The 17,253-nt window shown below is 40.4% G+C and overlaps 1 long non-coding RNA gene across 1 annotated transcript; it reads right to left on the reverse strand.

The window, feature by feature from the left end:
• Nucleotides 1–14,568: 14,568 nt before the first annotated feature.
• Nucleotides 14,569–16,142, reverse strand: LOC139434367 (uncharacterized). Its single transcript, XR_011643714.1, has 3 exons — nt 15,975–16,142; nt 15,683–15,733; nt 14,569–15,369 (listed from the first exon to the last, which is right to left on the reverse strand). It is a non-coding gene; the product is annotated as an uncharacterized lncRNA (long non-coding RNA).
• Between the last annotated feature and the right edge of the window lie 1,111 nt (nt 16,143–17,253).

Genomic DNA, 17,253 nt, shown 5'->3' on the forward strand with positions numbered 1-17,253 from the left:
TTATTGCACAGGTGTGCCTTAGGCTGGCCACAATAAAAGGCCACTCTGAAACGTGCAGTTTTATCACACAGCACAATGCCACAGATGTTGCAAGTTTTGAGGGAGCACGCAATTGGCATGCTGACAGCAGGAATGTCCATCAGAGCTGTTGCCCGTGAATTGAATGTTCATTTCTCTACCATAAGCCGTCTCCAAAGGCGTTTCAGAGAATTTGGCAGTACATCCAACCGGCCTCACAACCGCAGACCACGTGTAACCACACCAGCCCAGGACCTCCACATCCAGCATGTTCACCTCCAAGATCGTCTGAGACCAGCCACTCGGACAGCTGCTGCAACAATCGGTTTGCATAACCAAAGAATTTCTGCACAAACTGTCAGAAACCGTCTCAGGGAAGCTCATCTGCATGCTCGTCGTCCTCATCGGGGTCTCCACCTGACTCCGGTTCGTCGTCGTAACCGACTTGAGTGGGCAAATGCTCACATTCGATGGCGTCTGGCACGTTGGAGAGGTGTTCTCTTCACGGACGAATCCCGGTTTTCACTGTTCAGGGCAGATGGCAGACAGCGTGTGTGGCGTCGTGTGGGTCAGCGGTTTTCTGATGTCAATGTTGTGAATCGAGTGGCCCATGGTGGTGGTGGGGTTATGGTATGGGCAGGCGTATGCTATGGACGACGAACACAGGTGCATTTTATTGATGGCATTGTGAATGCACAGAGATACCGTGACGAGATCCTGAGGCCCATTGTTGTGCCATTCATCCACGACCATCACCTCATGTTGCAGCATGTTGATGCACGGCCCCATGTTGCAGCATGTTGATGCACGGCCCCATGTTGCAGCATGATAATGCACGGCCCCATGTTGCAAGGATCTGTACACAATTCCTGGAGGCTGAAAACATCCCAGTTCTTGCATGGCCAGCATACTCACCGGACATGTCACCCATTGAGCATGTTTGGGATGCTCTGGATCGGCGTATACGACAGCGTGTTCCAGTTCCTGCCAATATCCAGCAACTTGGCACAGCCATTGAAGAGGAGTGGACCAACATTCCACACAAAAGTGTTGCATTTATATTTTTGTTCAGTGTATGAATCACAATCGGTGTGCACACCAGATTGGAGGCAGCAGCTTGTCCATTTGAAGGGTTGGAATTCAAACAGATGTAGTATTTTGTAAAGTCAGGCAACTTAATTGACCCTGTAGAGGAGGCGTTCAGTGTCTTTTGTGCAGTGCTACTGGGACAGTTAGACCGGCTTTACTTCAAGATAACATTTCACACCGTATGTACTGTAGTTGGGTGGAAACCTTAAAAAGTATATGAAAAAACATTATTTTTCAGGGATTTCTTTTTTTTTAAATATTCTGTATACAGTGTTCAACCACTTTGGGTCATATTGGTAATAGTATTTCTACTGGTAACGTGTTTCGTGCCTGCAGGCTGCAGCACGTCTTTTTCTCCGGTCGGGTCGTGGAAGACCGGAAGCTGTGTGGTTCATAAAAACATGTTCTTACTCAATATCAAGCCACAATTATTGCTTTTATTTTAAATCGTATAATTTCAGACTTTTGTTGCCGTCTGTGAGGAAAATAAACGGGGCTCAGAGCCTCAGGATACTGAAATCTGTATTTTAAAAAAAAAAAAATTCCTTCTAATTTGTTATTCTTTTCAAAATAACACACTGTTATTTACTCACCAATAACACACAATTATCCTTGCTTTTATTTATTGGTTTAATTCCATAACCTCGGGCTTTTTTGGTGTCCGTCAGGAACTGAATTTCAAAATAAAAATAACCGGAAACAGACGTAGGCCTATAAGGGACATTTCGAGCATCATTGCAATTGTCAACATTTCTGAGTTTAGGATGGCCGAAGACACTACACTACCCATAATCCCCAGCTATCGTGTAGGACTACAGTTCCCGTAAGGATACGCAGAGCGTCAAACAGCTGTGTGAAATGGAACTAAACCACGCCAGACTATCCAAAACTGGAATCGAACACCCCCCCAGAACTACACATGCTGGCTATTGTGTTTCGCAAAATGTTCTATGGGACGTCTCTACTGAACGTTTTCGTTTTTCCCACAATTAGAAGTTGCCATTATTAAACACATTGGTGTTATCAAAACATATAATTAATAAATGGGTGAAAATCGCTTGTGTCCATAATGCGCAGCATTATATTAATGCCGTATACCCACATGACAGCTCATTGCTACTTTGTAATTCTACTCCACTACAATTCAGAGGTTAACCTGGTATTTTTACTCCACTGCATTTATTTGAGTTACTTTGCAGATTCTGATTAATTATGTGAAATATAAACAACCCTTAAATCAGACTTTAGTTACACCTGAGTAAAATTCAGGTAAGGTGATTGTCAAGTGCCAACAATCAGGAGAGATATTTGATAGTTGGTGCTTGAGAAGACTAAACATGTATCTGCAATTGACATGAATGGAAACAAGTAATCAAGTATATTCATTACTCGTTATTCTCTACTAATAGTTCATTAAAGACTGTATATTATGGCTATTTTGCACATCCCTTTCAAGATTTTCAAAGGTTTATTGACATATCATATACACAACTACGGTGTAGTTATGCAATGAATGAAAAACTTGGGTCACAGGTTCCTCAACAGTGCATTACAAGACATCTATCAATATGTGTGTACCTCCACCATTAAACTGTCATATTCTGCACATTTCTTATTCTATCTACATACATAAGAGTATAATTAATGTGTATAACATCAGTTAAAATAAGTGCTTCAACATAGTTAACATTGCAGGAAAGCAATATATTAGACGTTAATTACTTTGTCAGGCTTAATATTTAATGTTTAAATAAAGGTTAATCCGTTTTTCTGTTTTGCACCTCCTCCTATTAATATCTGTGTACATCCTGCACTAAACTGTTTTATTGTAGAGATCACTTATAGTATCTTCTTGATTTTTTATATTCTATATTTCTATATTTATACTTTCCCCCTATGAAAGTATGTACTCTTAATATTTTTTTAATCAAATATAACACATAAAAACAATAATTCAATAACGTGCTTTAACCACTAGGAGGTGCACACAAGGTGCACACAGCCATAATAACTTTGTATTATTAGTGTGTATGTACAACATCTGAAGATGTATAGTTTTATGCATGCTTTCACATCATTTTACAGCATATTGCTATACTATTTCAGACTCAGTATTTACATTCTTACATTCAAAGAAAATCAGTAATATCTTTGAAAACTACAGTCCTTTTTTATCAGCTGTGCACCGTTATGGTGTAAATATAACCTATCTATGAATTAGATCAAATGTAAAAGTGTGAAGAGAAATTGAAGATGTTGTTTAGTTGTTGATATATTTATGATCCACGTCAAGTATTCAGTTTCGGCGCCATTTCTTCCAGTTTTTCCAAAGGTCTTCTCATCAGGGCTCTCTAAATAAAGAACTACGGCAGATCTGTAATATGTAATGCAGCCGAACCGTGTATTACAATGCCGTTATGTGATGACTTTCAAAGAGAAAAGCAAGAGCACTCGGAATTAAGTATTATTTTTAGGGCTGTCAAACGATTACAATTTTTAATCAGATTAATCACAGCTTAAAAATTAATTAATCATGATTAATCACCATTCGAACTATGTCCAAAATATGCCATTTATTTATGTATATTGTTGTGGGAATGGAAAGATAAATGAAAGCAGGCGGATATATCCATTTAACATACAGTATCTATGTTTATTATAAAAAAATTCTGTGTGTCAAAATGAAAGACAGCCCACACACCTATCAATCATCAAACCGTGGGGTCTTAATTCATTACGTGTTGATTTCTATCAACGGGGGAGTACTTCAGGAAAGTCGACAGAGGGGGGGCTAGTGGAGTACTTCGTGACCACAGAGTGTGAACGTTGTGATCAGCTGTTTTAGCGCAGTTCTCCAGTGAAGGGGGGGGGGGGGGGGGGGAAGTCTCCCTCTGCAGCCGGTTGGCGTAGTTTTGGCACAGTTCCGTTGTACAGACCGACGTTAACAGCAGCCCTGTCTGTGCACACGGAGACCGACTCTGTCGTCCGGTGATCTAACCGCCTTCTGGAAAAGCTTCACAAGTACGTCGGTACGCAAATGCGCTTTGTGACACAAGTGACGGTACGCATTTCAGATTACGCACATAACCTGCGTACCAGTTATGTGCACCCCTGTACCGGAGCCATATTATTACTATTATATGGCTCTGCCCTGTACTACAGCAAGAGTATTCTCCGTCGGGACTTCCTGCAACAACACCACGCCGTTATCAAAGATGTTCTATTGAGAAGACGATCACTACGTGACAAAAGTTTTCAAAGCCGTGGCTACTGAAATCAATCATACTAACTGCTGTCTGTGCAATTTACTCCGCGCGAGTTGGCAGACTTTATTTTGCTTACTTTAACATCATTTTTCATGGTGGGGCTAAGCCATTTCTTGGTATGGGTGTAGCCTACCCCAGCCATACCCTGGCGCTGCCACTGGTGGCACGTATGGGGCGGGCCATTCTGCACATGCGTTAAATGCGTTAAATATTTTAACGCAATTAATTCAAAAAATTAATTACCGCCGTTAACGCGATAATTTTGACAGCACTAATTATTTTATACTTTTAAAATGTTTTCCGGATTTCATATAATATAAACACCAAATCCCAGCATGCATTGCGGCTAACACATCCAATCAGCGAGCTTAAAACATAGCTGAGGATCTTGGGTAATCGCTCGAAATGCCTACCTCTGTTTTCTGTTATATTTATTTTGAAATTCAGTTCCTTACGGACGCCAAAAAAGCCCGAGATTATGGAATTAAACCAATAAATAAAAGCAAAATTAATTGTGTGTTATTGGTGAGTAAATAACAGTGTGTTATTTTGAAAAGAATAACAAATTAGAAGGAGAAAAAGATTTAAAAAATACAGATTTCAGTATCCTGAGGCTCTGAGCCCCATTTATTTTCCTCACAGACGACAACAAAAGTCCGAAATTATACGATTTAAAATAAAAGCAATAACTGTGGCTTGATATTGAGTAAGAACATGTTTTTATGAACCACACAGCTTCCGGTCTTCCACGACCCGACCGGAGAAAAAGACGTGCTGCAGCCTGCAGGCACGAAACACACTAGGCTTGTTTGAGACAAGCAAAACCTGCGCAGACCTGCGCAGTTGCGATTGTCGAGAACTTTCAAGATGGCTGAGTGAGAAGCAGCAACCTTGCAGGTGTAGGGCTGAAGTCGAATAGTCCATTTAGCTTAGGAACCTTCCTAAAGGAGTGAAATGACCCGGAAGTCCCTCAGTGGCAGCCATGATAAGTGCCGTTCGAATTCTCTAGAATGATAGGAAAGGAGGTTTCAAACTTCCTTTATAACCTCCTTTAGCTTAGGAACCACTGGACCTGCCTAACCGACAGGAGAAGCGAAAATGCTGCCCCACAATGCCTTGCAGCCGCAGCATTTGCCGTCACTCGAGTCTCGGCCGTTCACGGAAACAACCGATTATGACCGAGAAATGATATCATGAAAGTTACGGTGCTTATTAAGCATTTTAAAACGTAGGTGGTAAGTTGCCAAAGTGCTTTGTTTTGAACGTTCATCAGTATTATAATCAAAAAGAGAAATATGAACGTTAGTTTTCACTGAAATTATCAAATAAAGTCAACATTTCAGTCTTTACTGAGCTGTGTGGGGTTTGTTCAACTTTTAAAAGATGTTTGAATGGTGATATACACACTGATAGATGTTAAGGACTAACGTTTATAATAAATACATCTGTATTGATTTTAAGATCTTTAGTTCATACAATCATACGTATTGGGATCATTATATTAATGTGGACCGGAGGGAGAGGGTGACGAGCATAAGTTTCACTTTCCTTTTTTATTTCAATTCCAACTTTGGTCATGAAGAATATGTTTCTCTGTTATCCACGTTCATAAAGCAAAGCAGCAGCATCAGAGCACGGTGCAGAGTCTCTAGATGAGTTTACAGTAGTCCCTCGTTCTTATTAAACATCCATGTTGTAGTCCGCTGTATAGAAAACTGTGGTTTCCATAGTTTCCCCACAGCAGCAGACGCACACAATGACGTCCGCTGGCGCATCATAAACACGTCGGATAGTGAAAGTGCATTCGGATTCTCTAAAGTACCGCAGTCTCTTCTCCTAAGTCCTTTTGAATTCTCCTATCCACTATCCCTTAACCCCGTGACGTTTCACTCAGAGGTCAAGGAATAGACGATAGGGTTAGAACTTAGGAGCTGATTTTTAAACTATCCGACTGCAGCCCCGGTGTCACTACCCGATCCGTCACCCTGCCCGATCGGTTCTGCGCATGTGCGAGAGGGTCCGCCATGTTGGACAACTCCGGACGGCAACACCAGATGGACACTTGACACAGTGGCTTTTAGCAAAGCGCAAAAAGAAAAACCGAGAGAGATGAGTTATTGTTATTACAACGTGACTTCACTATTATTTAACAACTCTTTTTATTGGGTTCTTTTATTTGGGGTTAAGTACATTGTCAGAATAAGTGAGGAATGAATTTAACTTCTGTTAGACAGCCATATGCCATACATTTTTGCATACATTCACAGTAAATATGTATTCAGTATGATAGCTGTCAAATAAATACAATTTCAGAATCAAACAGAGCACTCTCATAACTCGTAACACTATCAGAGACTGGATATATCCCCCCCCCCCCCCCCCCCCCCTCTGGTCGCTACAATGAGGAAAATAAATTACGGGCCAAAAGTTGTATTTACAAGTATTACAAGTAAGCAGAGGACACCAAACCAACTGAGACCTGTCTGTCCGCTGAATCTACGCACACACTGTACCACACACACCTACACACTGTACCACACGCACACACACACACACACACACACACACACACACACACACACACACACACGCACATACAGCTCCTAAAACAGGCTACAGCCGTTGTGTATTTTATTGTGAAGCACTAAATGGTTTTAGAAAAATATCGACTCTTTGTAGATATCTACTAAACTAAAGCAAATAAAGAGAGTGGCCTGTTATACTGAGTGATATATATTGTACACACTGCTCTGCTTTCTGCACCTCACAGCTGTTCTCACTGTAAACATCGCGTCGCGATGAAAGCAGTTTCTAAAATAATATCCAGGGGATGCATGCAGAGCTGTCATTGGCTGAGATAAGTCCGGCCGTGCGTCACGACTCTTTGAAACATCTCTGTTCCCGGAAATGCATCCGCGAAGGAGCCGTGGAGGACCCATCAGTGTATCCTCGGTTAGAGCTCCTCCAGAGAGCCTCCTCGACGCTCGATGCTCGGTCCTCGAAGTGCATTTAGAGAAATGGGATGTCCTTCAACATGGCGCGCTAAAATTCATTTCCGGGTCACTACCGGAGGACAGAGGAGTCGAGGAGGGGGATTTGATGAAATGAGAAAGGGCCACAGTAGGCATAGATATATATATATATAAACACTAGATGGCTCACACGCGCTGCTGGCCAATGGAGACCGACGTTGCCACTTGGCCGCCATCTCGCTACAGGCAGTGCTCTCATTCATAACATTATGGTTTACTATTTAAATAACCATAGCTTGCTCAATTTTCAACCGATTTTCAAACGGTTTGGTTTTTTATAAACATCAAAGATGTAGTTATGATACTGCATACTTATAATCATGGACTTTCATATGAAAATAACATTAATCAGATAAAGCAATAGCTATACACACACACAAGGTATTTATATTAAATATTTGCCGGTGTATATATTTCCATTTATTTTATTATATTGTCAATATTTAAAATAAATTATAAATAATTATAAAATTAAAATACATTTATATTTTATATATAAAAATCGGTCTCATGTTACCACTCTGTAAACCAAGAGTTGTTAATTGAGCAATGCCTTAGCTTGAAGAACAGGGACACAACTAATGACAATAGCATATGTTGGTATATTATTTAGATATTCACACCTTTATCAGAAGAACCAAACCAACATAAAATGTGCTCACAGACAGGCCAGTTCTGTCTAATTTATCACAATTATTTTTGACATGAGATCTTCATATCATCCTAGTTTTGTATTTAGTTTCTAGATTTGTAAACAAATCCAGAACCTTTGAAATATGTTATTGAAAAAAGACCAAGAATAATATAAACTGTACCATATGTCCTTCTGTAGTCCATGTGTGGTTTGTCTTGACTCACCCCGGCTGATATATCACAAAATCCACTGTTTAAATTGTTCCCTATATTGCCCCTATGCCCCTGTAAGGTGTCCTTGGGTGTTATGAAAGGCGGCCCCCCAACATAAATGTATTATTATTATTAAGAAGAACAACTTGGTGTGGTGTGGAGGGGATGTGGGAAGCAGGAGCAGGTGGGGAGAGATGGGGCTTCAAGGTTCAAGATTATTTGTTTTAAATGTGTCTTGCACACAATAAAATAAAATACAGTATACCACAAAACCAATAAGACACACAGTGACACATGGCACACTAACAATCAATCATCGTCCAGCCTCAGCTTTGGTATTCTTTCACAACCATGTTATGGGTTTATTAGACTGAGCAAACATAAACATATGTGGTGATCCCACAGGTTCTTGTTTGCAGACAGCGGCGATTGGAGCATCCGTAGGCTGCACAAAAGTCCGGCATAGTCAGGTACTTCTGTAAACACAAAGCCAGCAAATTCCTGTATCATAATGCAAGATGTTTTTAACAAGCCAAACCACTTGGAACAAATCATGTGTAACTTAAGTTATGTTGAAAAGAAAGAGCAGTGCTGCCTCTCCCACTGGTGTAAAGTTGCTGGGTGAACTTTGTAATACTAGGTCTCACTCACAGCCTCTTGTTATTAGCCAGCTAATAAATACAACCACATACACAAAGAAAAGCTGCAATTTCAACATGTCCAAGCATCCTGTATCATAGCCATGCTAATAATGTTTATAATAAACCAAACCGTTTGTAAATCAGTCAAGATTTCAGCGAGTTAAGAGTATTTTTGTGCAGATCACTCACCTTACAACAGCTACCATAACGCGAATCAGAGTAACTGTTGACTGTAGCAAGATGGCGGCCAGTCAGCTACACTGGAAAATCTCCCATGAGCCATCTAGTGTTTATATATATCTATGTATATAAACCAAGCGGCAAACTCTGGGGAAGAGCCGGGAAGCCAATACGGAAGTGCCACACACTGCAGTTCATATATTGGCCGATAGGCGATGGCTGCAGAAAGGAGCAATTTCCATAGAACCCATGTTAAAATGCCCAACTTTACAGCAGAAAAAAACATGTTTCTCTCCCTGGCTCCATACATTTTATTATCGATATAGTTAGATTCCACCTTCATGATTATGGATCTGTGAGTGAATTGTTTTCTAACGCGACCCTTTTATTTATATTAGGTCTTAAAGTTTGTGCATACATTAGGGCGTGGTCACTTTGATTGACAGATACGTGCCTCACTGTCAGCTAACAGCAACTTGTCCACTCTGCTAGGCTACAACCATAGAGGCTACAACGTTAGTTAGTCATAGTACTGTACTTGACCCTTTAGCTTTAGCCGTGTTCGTGGTGATATACCAGACAATTAAGATGTCGTGCTGTGCGCTTGAATGTACTAACAGAACTTCCAAGAAGTCTACTCACAGCTTTTTTCGGTGAGTAAAATGATAATATTATACATGTTAACCCCGTTAGCAGGTGTTTGTGTGCTTGTTAGCTTAGCTTGTTATGTAGCCAGCTAAGGACGTAACCCTTTATGCATGTGTATATATATATATACAGTTTAGTTTATGATTCAGCCTTGGGTAAGACTTTTATAGTCTATGGCTATGACGCCCATAATGCTAAATGGGAGCAAATGTTAAAAGGGGACCCAATTATCCCAGTGGTGGCCGCCGGAGTCCGCCGCCGAAGCTAACCGGAGCCGTAGCTAGCCCTTTGCGGCTCCGTTAGCTTCGGCCAGCGGCGGAGCCCGGCGTTATAACTGGAGATCAAGGAATGCAGCGAAATGCGGACTTGGTTCGCCTGCAGCCCGCTATAGTATTAGCTAAAGAAATGATGTTGAACAAGGCTTATTAAGCTGAACATCGCCACAATTGTTCTGCTATGTATCGGTACTTATTTTATTTTATTAACGTGTGAATGACAAGCATTAAGAATAACAACAAATAGCTATTTATCTTGCATATTATCTCGTTTGATTATGAATGTAACGTTTATATAGTGGAACTACACTGTTTTATCAAAACCAAAGTGCCACGCAGTAACTTGGTAGGCCCATGCATGTATTTCAGCAGGAAATGTGCAACCTAGATTACATTTACCAACACAGACTATATAGAAATATTTGTAAAAGTTGTTCATGCGTTACTAAGTGAATATGGCATTAACCCTCCTGTTGTCTTTGGGTCGGTTTTCATGTATTTTTGAATAAAGGTTTCCTTTCGGTGATCCAGACAGGCTGGACCAGTGGGTGCTGAACATCCGGAGGAATACATGGACCCCCAACGTTTCTTCTCGCCTGTGCAGTGCACACTTTGAGAGTCATCCCTTCAGCACGGACTCATGGGTACAGATCCTTTTTTAAAAACAAAATAACTTGGTTCCATTTGTGAGTGTAAATTGTTGTTACTAATTAAATACATGTTATACATTATACAATGCTAAATAATTGTTATGGCACAGCTTGCACATCAGTGATGAGTAATGTTCTTTTTATTAAAGGCCAAATTAAGATTTTGCCAGTTAAGTAAAGAAAAATAGAAATCGATTTGTTTGCAAACCATCACATTTCTCTTCAATTTATGCAAAGACTCTTTATCATAGATAGAGAATTGCCATTTCCCCCCACATACTCTATGTTAAAAACAGATGAATTATATTACCTTTTTTTTACATTATTTTAATAGCAACATTCATTCATCTGTTGTCATCTTATAACTTATTTATCTTAACAGCTATCACTGTAAAAAAAAAATTATTTAATTTAATTTTACTATACAATATTTATCTTTACATTCTGTTCTTGCATATGTCTTATTATATTTACGTGTATATAGATTTCTGCCTGTACTAATTTATTATTCTTAATTTAATTTTGAATTTCTTTTATTGTTTTATGTCTTATATAACTGTTGCATTGTTGGAGGAGCTCGGGACAGATGATTTTCATTGCCATTCCCACACTGTAGCCTATGTGCTATGACATAAATCCTTTGAATCTGAATCTTGGAAACACGTAATTGTTGAATGGATTAACTGCATAGTTAACATGTTGGCCCTCTATTGTCTTTTATAATGCACTCTTACATTTAAAACAACATTATTCAAAAGGAAGTTGAATATCTACAGACCTCAAAAAGTTATTTTATGTGTTTTTGTTTATTATTTTTATTAGGGAAGGAGATGCCTGAAAAACACTGCAGTGCCCACCATTTTCTATTTCACCAAAGAACAACAGCCTGGAAGGAAAAGCAGGTGAGTAGCAATGACGAGGTAAGTGACACTCCTAGTTCGACTGTTAACAGCAATGAGGAGGTTGCAGATGTAGACCATGGTAGTGGTGAAAACAGTCTTGCTGCTGATCAGAGCAACATCATTATGATACAAGGCACACCTGAAGAAGCCTTTGTTGTTCCACATGTGGAGCATAATGACATTCCAACAGTCAATGCTTGTGAGGAGGGTGTTGGTTTGGGCAGCAGCAGCCAACAAACAGACTCCGCCTCTGTTCACTCTCACACTTGGGCTTTAAACTAAGACGGGTCATACTGAATAGTTTGTGCACACATTTCTAACATGTGATCTTTCTTTCATGTAGGACGCTTGAGGGAAGTTGCAACGCCTCGGCCAATGGGATGTCTTCTCCACGTGAAAGAGATTGAAGGCATAATTTATAACTTGAGACAATTTTCCAAAAGTTATGACTTGTATTGGCTTAGATAGTAATGGATTACATCGAACACGAATCAAGATCGTATAGAAAAAAATGAAAGTGTAATCCTTAGTTACATAGGAAGAGATGTAATCGGATTAGTTTTACTTTTTTTAATAATAGGGAAACTCAGGATTACAATCTTATTCAAAACCTAAAAAGAGCAGATAGTGGTTGTTGTAAAATGATCAAATGGTACCTCTTCTCTGGAAGCCGTACTGTTCTGGAGGATAATACTTTCATTGTGAATCTCTACACCTACTGCCTGAATCTGCTTTATGGTATTATATTATACATTTTAAGTAAAAAAATCATATTCATATTTCTTCTCTCCTGTGTTTATTTGCATTGCATTTGATATTGAAGTAATCCAAAACAAAAAGAAAGTTATCAGGTTACATTACTTTTATATCTTGATACTCACATGAAGTTACTGGTTGTGTTTTTGGCAAGTAGCCCTCCCAAGCCTGTGCATAAGTTATATCATTTTAATTACTGATACAGTTGTTGCACATCTTTAATTTATTTTGTAGTGTACTTAAAGGGATAGTGGAAATTGAACCCCAAATAGTTTCGTTTTAACTTATATACAAGCATAATTACGTACCAAAACAATCACACCTGATTAAAAAAATATAATAATTGCCTTACGCATGTTAGAAGCACTTTATTGCAGCTTCCCCGAACTTTTTTAGAAACGAAATGATCGAGTCAGCCAAACCGGAAGTGAGGAAAACTCAGGAAGACGAAACAATAACAAACCATGGCGTCTATGCAGAATGAACGTGGAAGGGCAAATATACCAGACAAAGAAGAAGGATTGTACGAGCTATCCAGTGATGATAGCGAGTCAGAAACATCCTCTCGGCTTTCCTGCGAAAATGTAGTTTTAGGAACTGAATCTGAATCCGGTTCAGTAAGCGACGATGGTGAGAATATTGAGCCAGACGATGGACCATTACGTCCTTATTTGTTCGAGCCCGAGGTGATGGAGTTAGTTCACGGCATGGGCAATGGCGAGGATGACCAGGACCAGGCGCCAGATGATGCACCCCTACGCACAAATAATCTTGACTGGTAGGTCCCTAAGCATAGCTCACTCTAGGCGCTATATTATATATTGCAAAAGTTGGCATGCATGCACTGTAGGCCTATGGCTATGCCCGAGGATGACTGCATGGGTACATTTCATAACATACCAGGGTCAGGTTCACGTAAATTATCTTGTCACATTTATTATTGTATATGTAACAGCCTTATGGGCATTAATTACATGAATAAATGTAAATGAATTGTATACTAGCATGATATACAGCTAGAGCCAATCGGTCTTTTGACGTAGTATGGTCCTAATCCTAGGCTAGCCAGGCTGCCTGTCAAGTGTAGGCTGTACTCACAGTACTGTTAGTCTATCATGTCTATATGATGACTGTAGTGTACACATTCGACACTGTGTACCGGATTATCGGATGACGAGGCCTCCGGTCGCCTAATCGACAGGCAATAAATGGCGTTGTACACAATGGTACAGGCTAATGATGCATTAAATCAGCCAGAAAACATAATAAAATACTCGTGCCTCGTCCAATGTTTGTGCCCGTCTTCCTTTGTTTTCGTCATCACCTGAAGATTCCCGAAGTATTTCGTTTCATTGAGAGGGCGTGGTCGGGAGCAGTAAAATTGAAAATAAAATGAAACTAGGCGCATGAAATTTAAAAAAATGGTTTATTATGCTTATTTTTAATAAAAATACATAAGTTAAACCCAAAATTCGCGGATTTCCACTATCCCTTTAAGTCATACAATGATTCGAAACCTTTACTTTTCATAAAATGCAAGATGTAACTTTCAATGTGGCTTGTGTATTTATCACATTTTCAATGTAAATAGATCTGATTAAATAAAGAGTAAAAGCACAATCTTAAATGTTGACAGTTATCATTTTCCTATGCTTGTTGTTAATGTAGTGGTGTTATGAACAAAATGTTGTCCTAAAGGAAATTAAGATGTTTTTTATTTGTTGACAAAAGATTTAAAGTAGATGCTCACAACATGTGGGAACATTTATAGAGAAAAAAGGTTCTATTGTAAAACAAATATTTATCTGCATACTGAAAAATTTAGAAACTCTCTAAAAGGTATTATCTTCTGTGACGGTACGACCCTGTAGGGATTGTGGGTATTGCACTTCATAATTACATTCTATGGTATGCTTATGACATTGATGCCAACATACATGGGACTAGGGGAGACCTTCCTGTTGTTTGCATTGTCACTGACAAATGACAGCGTAGTATTCATTGTCAAGATTTTGTGTTTTTAAACTTGGGACTCTTTTCAGACTGCTCCGGCTTGGGAAAAGAGTTGAGCCTTAATGTGTAATGTTTTCTGTATTGTATGGTAAGCTTATCCTTTCATTTGATAGTCCCATTTGGATGTGATAGCTAACATTTTCAGTAAGCAGTAGACAAAAGAAGGGAAAATATGAATGTAATTTATTTTCAATATTTACATAAATACATAATTATTTTAACAAATAAAATAACAAAAAACATCATAACAAATACAAAATAAAAGGTTTGACAGACAGCCATGCCCAGCATGGGCCTGGAGAGCTACAGAGTCCATTGGGGGAAGAGGGGGGGTGGGATGTGGGGAAGAGGAAGAGCAGCCATGTTAACAGTGTTATGGCTACAGATGTAATATCTAACTCAACATTAGCCATGACAGTCTGGGTTTAGCAAGGGCCTTAGAATACATACTCTAAAGGCCAAATCCAAAAACAGTGATACTGACATTTTAGCAGTTCACAGTCTTTGGAGGTGGTCTTTCAGGCAATTGGCTAGTGACTTTACAAAAAATATCATTTCCCCAAGGGGTGAAATTAACTCCATCTCGCAAAAACAGCCCAGGACTGTCATGTCTAATGTTGGAGTGGTCAACAATGGCACCATTTAGGCTATGAACAAAAGTAGCCATAACACTGTTAACAAACTTCCGGGCCTTGTCCATTTTGACAGGATTTGCACCAGCCCTCCACCGGCGCCTCTGGTTCATCTGGGAGAGCATGATCTTCATGCCAGGGTGCCGATGGTGAAGCTGGTGCAGGTCCTCCTTCATCTGGTTCAGCAACTGAACACTGGGCACATCCCCCAAGTCATTGCCGCCACAGTGGATGAGGAGGACATCCGGGACTGCTCTTCCTCGCGGGGAGTAGGAAAAGAAAGGGAGGACACCTCTCCAGCGCAGTCCACCCCAACCGAACCAGCACACCCTCAGGTCGAGGCCAAGGTTGCTGCCGATGGTCTCTGTAGCTCTCTGGGCTCCATGCCGGACATAGCTGTCTCCGATTATCCATACAGTCACTATGGGAGGAAAATAAATGAGAGCAACACATGCTTCAGATCATGAGGAATATCAAATCAATTATAAAGGGTTTCTCATTTTGTTCCTTTGACAATAACATGCAAAATAACTATGAAATCACACCTGTATGGTTAAAAGTAACAAGAGAGCAAAACCTCAAAAAACAGATTAACAGCACACAGTTTATATATATATATTTATATACTGTGTGCTGTTTATCTACAATTGTGCACACATGTATATGTATAGTATGTTTGTGTGTAATGTCAACCATCTGAAGTCATGTAAAGTAAGCCAGGACCATCAACTTACAGGTTGTGCAGTTTGGCGTGGAGGAGGTTGCCATCTTCATTTTTCTTAATGCTGAAATAAATAAAAATGGTTTAATCAATATAAAAGCACCTTTCTTTTTCTACAGTCATATTTCATTAATCACATTTAATTCACGCAACACTGGCCATATCTCTGCTAGTTTACAAAGTTTAGTTACAAATGACATTTATATTTGAAAAACGGTGAAGCACTTAAAAAACAATTGTATAGTGTAGGTTCAAGAACATTTAAATCAAAAGAACAAGTTTTGTAAAGTTACAGGGTATCTTACCTTCAGAATATGCCGGGAACGAGGAGCAGTGACCTCAAGCTGGGTTGTTAGCATAGGTTGTTAGCTTAATACTGAATAGAGCATGTTAGCTTAGCTTCTTAGCCTGAGCTAGGTCTGGAACGTCACGCTCGGTGGCAGCAGGTCCCGCCCTGTCCAACCTCGGCTCCGCCTCAGCACCGCCTCTTTGCCCTTATTTGGAGCAGGCGGGAGAAGGCGGGAGTTACGGCCCCTACACACGGCGGCGTGCGTTGCCGCTTCAACGCTTCTACCCATTCACTTTGAATGGGGTGACGTCACGATTCGCCGAACTGCATTCTGGTAGTAAAGCGTAGCTTCTCTCGAGGTGCTCGCTGCAAAAGTAGAGCAATGTTCTACTTTTGCCGCCTCAACGGAGGCGTCAGCCAATCAAATCCCTCGTATGTAAATCTGACAGTACAAGCAGTAGCCAATCAAACCAGGTGTATGTTGGGAGAGCCAGGCCGCAGTTATTTCCCATATGTCAACAAAAGGAGGAGAAAATGATCGTGGCGGTAGGGAACATACAGGGATAAAAACCGGAGGAGCCAGGCATGGGGGGAGGTGGCAGAGACAGTGGGGGAAACTGGTAGGTTTTCGCTTGTTTGGGGAGTTTATATCCAGTGTACTTCGTTTGAATGGACAGCTAGCAAGCATAGACAGTATATTTAGCCAGCATGGATGTAGCATGAATGCTTTGCTTTGTATGTCCGGGGCGGGACATTCATGTGGTTGGTTGTTGGTCGGGCTGCTCGCGTTGATTCCCCAAGCTCAAGACACGCCCACCGCCAAGCGGCAACGCACGCCGCCGTGTGTAGGGGCCGTTAGACTCTGACGTCGCTGTCGAGCCGTTAGTGGCCGACTCCGCCTACTAAGGGCTTCACGGCAACTCTGCAGAATCCTATGGGTGACGTCACGGACCCTACGTCCATTTATATATACAGTCTATGATATAAACACTAGATGGCTCATGGGAGATTTTCCAGCGTAGCTGACTGGCCGCCATCTTGCTACAGTCAACAGTTACTCTGATTCGCGTTATGGTAGCTGTTGTCAGGTGAGTGATCGGCACAAAAATACTCTTAACTCGCTGAAATCTTGACTGATTTACAAACGGTTTGGTTTATTATAAACATTATTAGCATGGCTATGATACAGGATGCTTGGACATGTTGAAATTGCAGCTTTTCTTTGTGTATGTGGTTGTATTTATTAGCTGGCTAATAACAAGAGGCTGTCAGTGAGACCTAGTATTACAAAGTTG

The sequence above is a fragment of the Pseudochaenichthys georgianus genome, chromosome 9 (assembly GCF_902827115.2).
Source record: "Pseudochaenichthys georgianus chromosome 9, fPseGeo1.2, whole genome shotgun sequence".
NCBI classification, from domain to species: Eukaryota; Metazoa; Chordata; class Actinopteri; order Perciformes; family Channichthyidae; genus Pseudochaenichthys; species Pseudochaenichthys georgianus.